The sequence below is a fragment of the Peromyscus californicus genome, unplaced genomic scaffold (genome assembly GCF_007827085.1).
Source record: "Peromyscus californicus insignis strain IS unplaced genomic scaffold, ASM782708v3 Scaffold_21__1_contigs__length_65335640, whole genome shotgun sequence".
In the NCBI taxonomy this organism is placed as follows: Eukaryota; Metazoa; Chordata; class Mammalia; order Rodentia; family Cricetidae; genus Peromyscus; species Peromyscus californicus.
The window spans coordinates 48,864,248-48,874,024 of NW_026294514.1; the positions used below are offsets into that span (position 1 = coordinate 48,864,248).

Here is a 9,777-nt window from a genome sequence, read left to right on the forward strand (position 1 = left end):
AGACTGTTCCTTTAAGTTCTATTTTGTGATGTCTACTCTATGATTGATACACTGTGCTTGACCCCTACAAATTGTCCTTTATCACATAACCAGTTAACCTGAAGTTCAGGACTTCCCAAATTTGGCTTTAAAGGGGAGCTTCAGGGGAGGACATCAGTTCACAGAAATAGTGTTTAAAAACTGCAATCTTTGGGATTATATGAGTGTAGTGAATATAAATCCATTGTCTGTTATCATTTATAAATTCAGATTCTCATTGTCTTCTAATAAAACAATCATTAAATTTGCATTAATTATGTCTTCGATTTCATCTCATTAGCATTCTTTTCTAGATTTAATTTAATGGATTCCTTTATCTTTCTGATATTGCTTCTTCACAGAAGTATGTTATTATAAATTTTACTCAATGTAATTACAAATTTCCCTAGCTGTATAATTCTTTAATATTTGGTTCTTATTATTGTCACTTGCTAAATAGTATTCCACTACCAGTTGCTTTCTTTCTTGACCCAGGTAGCTAAGTGAGATGTCATCAAATATTTCCCTCTGTTTAATTAATAGTTTACTTTTTTGTTATTGTTACAAATGTCTGAGTCCAGATGCTTTTCATTGGGAAGAGGTTTATTTAATCGGTGTGATGGTTCATCTTGAATTTCAGCTTTGTTAGACCTGGACTCAACAATGTCACAAGCTTCTGGGCATGTTTCTCAGGACATTTGCATGAAGAATTATATGAAGAAAAAAACTCTTCCCCCATGTTGAGTAACACCTTTCAATATATCATGGAAATAAAGAGGCCCATGGATACAATAGGTCCAATGTCACTAAAAAGCCTCCTTGTGGGTTGCTTGTGAGTGTATCTATCCTGTTGTGGCTGCTATAGCTGCTACCATCCTTTACCAATATCCAAATTCCAATATGAATGAAAGACCACTGACTTTCAGGTAATACTCCAGTTCTTCAGCTAGAGGGTAGTAATGGTCATCGAATTACGGATTAAATCAATTCTGTTCCCTTGGAGAACCCTAACTAACATGTGAGGACTTGGCATCAGCACAAGCTTAAATCTGCTTGTCATAGAAAGTGAGAGAAAGGACATGGCTGGGACTAATCACATCACTAGACAACAATTTGGAGAAATCAGAAGGGATAAATTGACTCATTTTAAAATAAAAAATCACCTTGGGACAAATACTTATGGATTTTTATGATCATCTTAATGCTTCTGAGGGCATACTGCTATGATCTAATAGACTGACACTGTATTGCTTCTCAATGTCATATTACTAGAGACCAGTCTTCTACTATAAGATCACAAGGAAAGAAACCACACAAAACCTGCTACATGTAATAACTGTCCAGTATAATCACATTGTGAACAAATAATATATATTTACATATATGTATGTATATATATATATATATATATTTGTTTCATACATTGAAGTATGTCAAATTCATGATCAGTTTTCCTAGCATTCCACAGACATTTTAAGATAAGAGAATTTTCTTTTCACACTTCATGGAACAGATCTTATAGAAATCCACTGTCTTAGGGTTTCAACAAAACACCATGACCAAGAGCAACTTTGGAGGAAAAGTTTTATTTGGCTTACACTTCCATATCACTCTTCATCATCAAAAGAAGCCAGGACAGGGCAGGCACCTGGAGGCAGGAACTGATGCAGAGGTCATGGAGGGGTGCTGCTTACTAGCTTTCTCATCATGGCTTGCTCAGCCTGCTTTCTTAAAGAACCCTGGACCACCAGCCCAGGCAAGGCACCACCCACAATGGGCTAGGCCTTCCCACATTGATCACTAATTAAGAATATTCCAGCTGTCTTTTATGGAGACATTTTCTTAATTGAAGCTCCCTCCACTCTGATTATTGTAGTTTGTGTCAAGTTGACATGTAACTAGCCAGTACATCTACAGATTGGTATTAACTCTGATGTATTGCTAGGTAGCTTTAACTCATATCCTTCAAACATCCAGAAGTGAGCTTTGCTGTGGTCATGCATAATAGAGAGAAAATCCAAGGCTGAATCCAGTTGTTTTCTCTCAGCACTTTATAGTCCTTTCTTTATGACTCAGAATTTAATAATACACAGAGCAGTCACAGTGGATGGAAGTGGGAAAAAATTTCTTAGTGAAGTTAGGTTACAATGCTATATGAAAAAAAAAAAAACTAAAATTAAGCAAATCAGCACAGTAGCTGTATGCCATGTAAGTCCCAGGAAGAGAAACTAGAGGTCTATTGTAAGCTTAAGCTTATAAAAGAAAAAAAAAAATGAAGTGAGGTAATGGCCTGACTTTTTACATGGACCTTACTTCCTTGTGTTAGGAGTAACTGTGATAGAAAAAAAGGCTGGAAATCCAGAAAGGACACCGAGGCATTAAGAACTGAGTAGACAAATCAAGGATAGCCAGGCTATCTTCCACGGAAACCTAAACATATATTCCCTTTCTAGAGTCAAAAATACTTATCGGACAGCACCAATGTGCATACCCTTTGCTAATCCTGTGCAACAGAATCTAACAGCTCAGAGAATGATATTGTCGTGAGCATGCCATCCAAGAAACATAGAGGAACACGTCTGTGTCTTTCATGATGTCATAACTTATTGACCAGAATAGCGTACCCTGTTTTGATAAGCAGATAATCCTGCTTACTGTAATATCTGGGTGATGGCTGATGTAAAGGTAGTTTCTTTTATTCTAATCTTGTTTACTAGTAACTCCCATATCACATAGTAAATGTATAGATATAAATACATACGTGTTTCTGTTTATGCATGGCTTACAGAATGAAAACAAATTGAGGAGCTTAAAGAAGAGTATAAGATGTTACGGAAGTGTGTTGATGAACATTGTGAAGGCTACTCTTGGTTGTCAATTTCACTATGTCTGGGATGAACTACAATCCAGAAATGGAGAGCACACTTGTGATCCTGATCTTGAGGCAGGAAAATAACATGCTTTTGATCTGGATCTTGAGGCAGAAAGACACAGGCTTTTGTTCCAGATCTTGAAACAGAATGACACATGCCTTTAATCCAGATCTTGAGGAGAGAAAGCACACCTTTAATCTGAGCCACACCTTCTGATGGAAGCCAGTGGAAGGACAATGGAAGAAGACAGGGTTCATTCTTCAGCTGCTTGCCCTTGCCTTATCAGCACATCTATTCCTTCACTGGCATTGAAGTCTTCTTCTTCAGGATTCCAGCATACACAGAAGACTAGCTGAGACACCCAGCCTTGTGGGACTGAGAAACTACTAGATTCTTGGACTGTCCATTCACAGCTAATCATTGTTGGACTGCAGCCTGGGAATCACTCCAATAAATTCACACACACACACACACACACACACACACACACACACACACACACACACACACAGACATGTATATCCATTCCTTATTGGTTAGATCACAAACCAATCTTAGAGAAGAGTTGTAGTCAACTGCAGAATGAAAGGGCAGGGATGGTTTGTACAGGAACAATTATATAGGTCAATTGTAGAAAGAAAGTGGATGGATAAACAGCTGTCCAGTAGGTTTCATCCATACTAGATATTGAACCAAGCTAAATCCATGGACAGCTGGGAATTATCTGCCTTTGGGTTCTTGACAAACACATCAGCTATCAGATGTTATATTTGTGGGGTTGCCCTAAGTACCCACTACTTTACAGGTTTCAGAAGGAGGAGTTACATCTTTTAATAGGTTTGGAGTGTTTAAGTCCTTGGACCAGGTTGTCTGACATGGATATATATATATATATATATATATATATATATATATATATATATATATATATATCCATGTGTTCCTGCAATCTCAATTCCAATAAAGGTAAGGGGTGGCACTCTTTCTACCCCCAGAAATAAGTCATTTATCTACTTCTGCAGCATTGGTGGTGCCAGATTGCTGTTTGTGGGATTACTGAAGCCTACAATCACCTCTACTCTCAAAGTCGTATCAAAAGCTGATTGTAAAATGGAGTCTATCATGACAAGGCACAGCCTTCAAAAATAAAAATATAAAAAAGAAAGAGCTTTCCTAAATACAGAGTAACTTAGAGTAGTGCATGGCCTGATCTCCATAGCAATTCACTGTACAAATAGAGTCTTTATATTTATCACATATTTATTTATTTCGCAAGTGGTCATCTAGTTGCTTGAAATTCTGTATCAGATAAATAGCCTTCAAGTGAAGACCATTGTAAATGAGAAATATCATTCTTCTGATCCCTATAATTCTCTGACTTTTCAAAAAGACTTCATTAATAATAACCATCTGTAATGGTAAATTCTGACTTGACATCAATATGTATAGTGCTACCATTCTGAATTAATAACTGAATCAAATCCCTGCCTTTCTGTATTTTGCTATATGTGAATCAAGAAAGAGATAGTCTGAGGCTTAGAAATGAAATGATAGCATAGCTTTGTTTGAATTTGACTGTAATGGGGTATTAGCTCCTAGATTGCTGCTTTCCTCATATTACAGTAGCTCAGGCAATAGATGCATATACTACAAAAATCCCTAGAGCCATGTGTATCCTTCTGTTATGATAATGCTACCATTAGTTTTGATTGCTTTTGACTATAGTTTCTGGTTACAAAAATTGCCCCAAGCAAGAAGTTTAGTTTTGTTCACATTTCTCCTCTTAATTTGAGAGAGTGTTTTTATTTCACTTTTATTTGAAATGAGTTCCTGTGCTGTTATTATGGCATTTTATGTGGCTTGTCATTGTAGTAATCAATTTTATATTTTCTTCACGCCAGTTCAACATTCTGCTCTTGACGAACACTTTGTCATATTTACTAGGGTCCTTGTCATACATAGGAAAACACTTCCTCCATTTGTCTCCCTAAATTTTCTTTTTCCCTTGTTAGTAATTTTGCTATCTCTGTATCAATGTTCTGGCTGGTTGCAATTACAAGTTTTCCCAGCTGGGAGCTTGTAGCATTTTCTCAGTCTCTGCACCACACTGATCTATTTTGATATGAGTTTCTGTTGTCTCACCTCCGTGTTCTGCATTTTTGCCACGCTTTGCTGAAAAACAACTGTCTAAATTTGAGAGGATAGACATTTCTTCATTGTGTATTTCACCAGATACAAACTTTTTGGCTAAAATCTTACAACTGCTGTCTAATGATTCTGACAAAATATTATCTGTAAAAATGTCAATTTTTAAACTTGAATACTGAATGAAAAACTAATGGTTCCAAACTATATTAACTAGTATTAAAGTAGATTATTGCTTTTTTGCCAGATAATTCAGAGGAGGATATGAGTAATATATAAGCACATATAAAAGTGGGCCTGCTTTGCCACCAGAACCAGTGTTCACAATTTTCATCAGTTGCTTCTATTTTCTTATGTCTTACAAAAAAAAAAAAAAAAAAAAAACAAAAAAAAAAACGTTGTCAATGGAAGTGTTATAGAAATACTGTTTCTAAATTTTAAGTCAATTTCAAGTGGCCGCTACTTAAGTCACAATTTTGAGCTAGGATGCTTATAGTGAGAATTATAAAACTGCACTGAAAGCAAAGAGAAAGTCCCTGTGCCCACAGGGCCAAATCCAAAACCAAGGCTTAGAAAACCAAGGAGGCAGATCTGAAAGGCATCCACAGCCACAAAAAGAAGATCTGCACATCATCTACCTTGCAGAATCCTAACACCATGAGGTGCCAGAGACAGCTCAAATCCCCTCTAAGTGTGCCCATGAGAAATAAGGTTGACTATTATGCCATCATCAAGGTTTGTCTGAACACTGTGTCAGCCATGAAGAAGATAGAAGACAACAATATACTTATATTCACAGTGGATGTCAAGGCCAACAAGCACCAGGTCAAACAGGCTATGAAGAAACTCTATGAAACTGATGTGGCTAAAGTCAATACTCTACTAAGACTTGGCAAACAAAAGAATGAGTATGTTCGGCTAACTCCTGATTATGATGGCCTGGACATTGCCAACAAAATTGAGATCATTTAAATGTAGTCAAACTGGCTAATTCTAGTTACACATTTCTTTTCACCATAGAAATATGAAACTTCGTGATCATGTTTAGGAGGCCCTCAGGTGGTGTCATCAGGACCCATTTCTAACACATGAGCCGGCTTTTTGGAGTCTAGTGCCTATGGTGGGACACTATACGCAGCCTTGGTGCAGGGAGGAGGGGTTTGGACCTGCCTCAACTGAATGTACCAGGCTCTGCTGACTCCTCATGAGAGACCTTGCCTTGGAGGAGGTAGGAATGGGGAGTGGGTTGGGGAGGATGCTGGGGGGCAAGAGGAGGGAGGAGAGAGGAATTTGTGGTTGGTATGTAAAATGAAAAGAAAATTTCTTAATAATAATAAAAAAGAAAAAAAATATGAAACTTTTTAACCAGTTTTGTTTATGTGTGTGAGTATTTTCCTTCATGTATGTACATGTTTGTGCCTGGTTCCCAGGAAACCCAGAAGAGGGGGTTGCATTTACTAGACATGGAGGTACAGATGGTTTCAAGCTTCTGCATGAGTACTGAGAAGGAAACCAGGTACTTTGGAGGAAGAGCAAGTGCTCTTAAGTTCATGGCATGCTAAAGTTTCTGGGAAGGGAGCCCTGTACTTTTACATAACACAGCATTTTAAATTAAATACACTTAAGTTTCTTAATTGGTATAGCTACTAGGGTCACAGCATCTGGAAGGTTGAAAACCACTGATGTAGAATATCATCACATTTAGACTTGCTGGCAACCATGGGAAGGATAACATGTGAATTCAAAATGCAAGGTTGTAAAATTGGAAATTAAAATTCTGAAATGTACATTAATTTCTTCCAAGATTGATGATCATGCACTAGTTGGCTATAATTTCATGAGTTGTCAACTTAACAGAACCTAGAATCCCCTGAATGAAAGTCTTAATAAGGGATTTGTGTACATTGGGTTGTTCTGTGAGGTGTTGTATTAATAAAGTTAATTGATGTGGGAAAAGATATAGGCTTCTGTGGGAGGTACCTTTCCCTAGACAGAATGTTCTGAACTCTTTAAGAAGGAGGAAAAATGCTTAGCACAAAGAAAGCAAGCAAATGATTATGTATTCACTCTTTTCTATCTGCTTTTGACTGGATGGATACGACTAGTCGTTGAAGTTCCTGCCTTGATGTCCATATAATGATGACTTCAAAATGGCATGGTTAGACAAAGTAGACTCTTTTCTCCTCTGATTTGCTTTAGGTCAGGGTATATTATTAGAGCAACAGAAATGAAGCTAGGGGAGGCCATGATAGCACTGCTTCTCTCTAGGCGCCATCTCTAGAGGTGTTAGCATCACTCACAAACACTACCTCACTCCTGATCAAACTTTCACACATGAATTATTGTGGGAAAAAAAAAAACCCAGTGTGGAACATAGAAAACTGCGATGCACCACGGGGTCAGAGATGGATCAGCAACTAAGGGTATCTACTGCTCTAGCATAGGACTCAAATCCAGTTCCCAGAATCCGTATCTACTGGCTCACAATCACCTGTAATTCCAGCTCCGGGGGATTCTGAGGCCTCAGACTTTTAGGAGGATCTGCACTCAATTGCACAAACTCAAGCATAGCCACATTAGTACATAGAATTAAAAATAAAATAAATCATAAAAATGACAGAAACTGGGCTGCAAAATATTTCTTTTTTCTTAAAGATTTATTATTAATGTAAATGATGTGACATTCTGTGCATGCACTTCCCTATCAATGCCCATAGAGGACACATGCCTTGGATCCCCCTGGAGTTTCAAGCAGTTGGGGGTCTGTTGACAACTGTTCTGGGAATGGCAGTATTCAATTCTAACTACAGAGCCATTGCTCTCACTCCTGTTTTTTTCTTATTTAATACCCCATTTTTTTTTCTTTGTGCTGGGGAGGAATTTCATTCCCTTCTTCCAATTCTACATCAAATAGAATGCTAATCCAGTTTAATGAATATAAAAAGAATTCTCAAAATAATTTTCTAAAAAAGAAAAAGCAACCTACCTTAAGATGAACAGTCTCAAGAATCGTCCAAAATGTAACACACAACATCATCAAAACATAGGAAAATTTTTGCAATGCAAGTTATTCCTCCTCTATCTAAGCCTTGTGCATTTTCATTTTGCATTTCAATATGTTCCTGTACTTCAATATCCTTTCAAGACTTGTTCTGCAGACTTCACAGAACTTAAGTCCTCTGTATCTGGTGTGTTCTATTTGCTAATCTAGATCTCTGATGAGGAATGCTTAAATAGAAATGAAAGAAATAATGAGAATTTCAGAAAATATCTAAGTACTTTTCTGAGACAGAGTAGAAAGCCCAGATAAGAATGGACACAATTATAATTCATGTCTCTTTGATGATACAATTTATTTAAAAATAAAACAGACTGAAGTAATCCAATGTCCAGACCAATACATGTGTAGCTAAAGTTTTGTTGTTGAAAGTGAAACACCAACATTCCTGTTTACAAAACTAAAGTAAGTTTTTTTTTTTCAAAAAATTTCAGTTTTACAAAACTGATAAATTCTAAGGAGTACCAGCATGTCCAAGTACAATAAATGTTCCAGTCAAAGTTGAAGACATTATAGGAATATGTTTATGAAAAAGATTTAAAATGTCCCCATGGTTATTTGTAGATGTAACCAACTGTCTTATTAAATAAGAAACACAGGACCAATGCAAAGAAGAAAGCCAAGAGATCAGAGCTAAGAGCCTTACCTGCCTGCTGCAGCTAGCCTCTTCAGCCAAGAGAACTCTCCGAAAGAGACCTACTTCCTGTCTGTTTGACTTTATATAGACTTTCTGTTCTGCCTTCTCATTGGTTGTAAAACCAACCACATGACTGCCTCGTCACTGCCTTTCTGTATAGAATTCCAGGTCTTCTATGGTTGGTAATGAGATTAAAGGCATGTGTCGCCAATGCTGGCTGTATCCTTGAACACACAGAGATCTACCTAGTCCTGCCTACCAAGTGCTGAGATTAAAGGCGTGCACCACTACCACCCAGCTTTTGCTATGGTTCTAATAGCTCTGACCCCCGGGCAACTTTATTTATTAACATACAATTAAAATCACATTTCAGTACAAATAAAATACCACCATATTTCCCCTCTTCTATTTTAATAAAAAGAAAAAAGGAAAAAGGTTATAACTAACATAAGAGAAACTATATACAAAAGTACAATAACTATATACAATATATACAAGTAATAAATACCTAAACAATGTCTAGTCCATTTGTATTTGACAAATTCAGAGAAAATAATTCCATTATCTATTCTATTTTAGTAAGTCCAAAATGTACCTAATTCACTTTCTATCCTAATTAATCTTCAACTATAACTAACTAATCTTCAACTCCCTCAGAGATCCAAGAAGGAAAATAATATTACCTAATAAAAAATAAAAACAGGAAGTACATGCAAGCAACTTCCAAAAAAAATTGTGAGTTGACAGAAACAGCCAGCTGCCTGGACATTCACCTAAGGTTTCTCCACAGTGTTGGGGCATCATCTTCACCCTATAGGCTTTGCGTATCTGACAGACTCATTTGTGAAGTAGGATGTACACAAGGTTAACAGTTCAACCTCACATTGGGTGAGAGCAGTCCATGTACCAGAAACACTTGAATTCCACTAGTGTCCTGTCATGATTCAGGATTTTAAATTCTGGAAATTGTTAATGTTTTTTTTTTTTAATTCACCTGTCCATTCTTCTTGGCTGTGTATATGTGGCTTCATCTCAGCATCCCGTTC

The 9,777-nt window shown here is 36.9% G+C and overlaps 1 pseudogene; it reads left to right on the forward strand.

The window, feature by feature from the left end:
• Positions 1 to 918: 918 nt before the first annotated feature.
• LOC128117427 (60S ribosomal protein L23a-like) lies at positions 919 to 6,008 on the forward strand (annotated as a pseudogene).
• Positions 6,009 to 9,777: the final 3,769 nt, after the last annotated feature.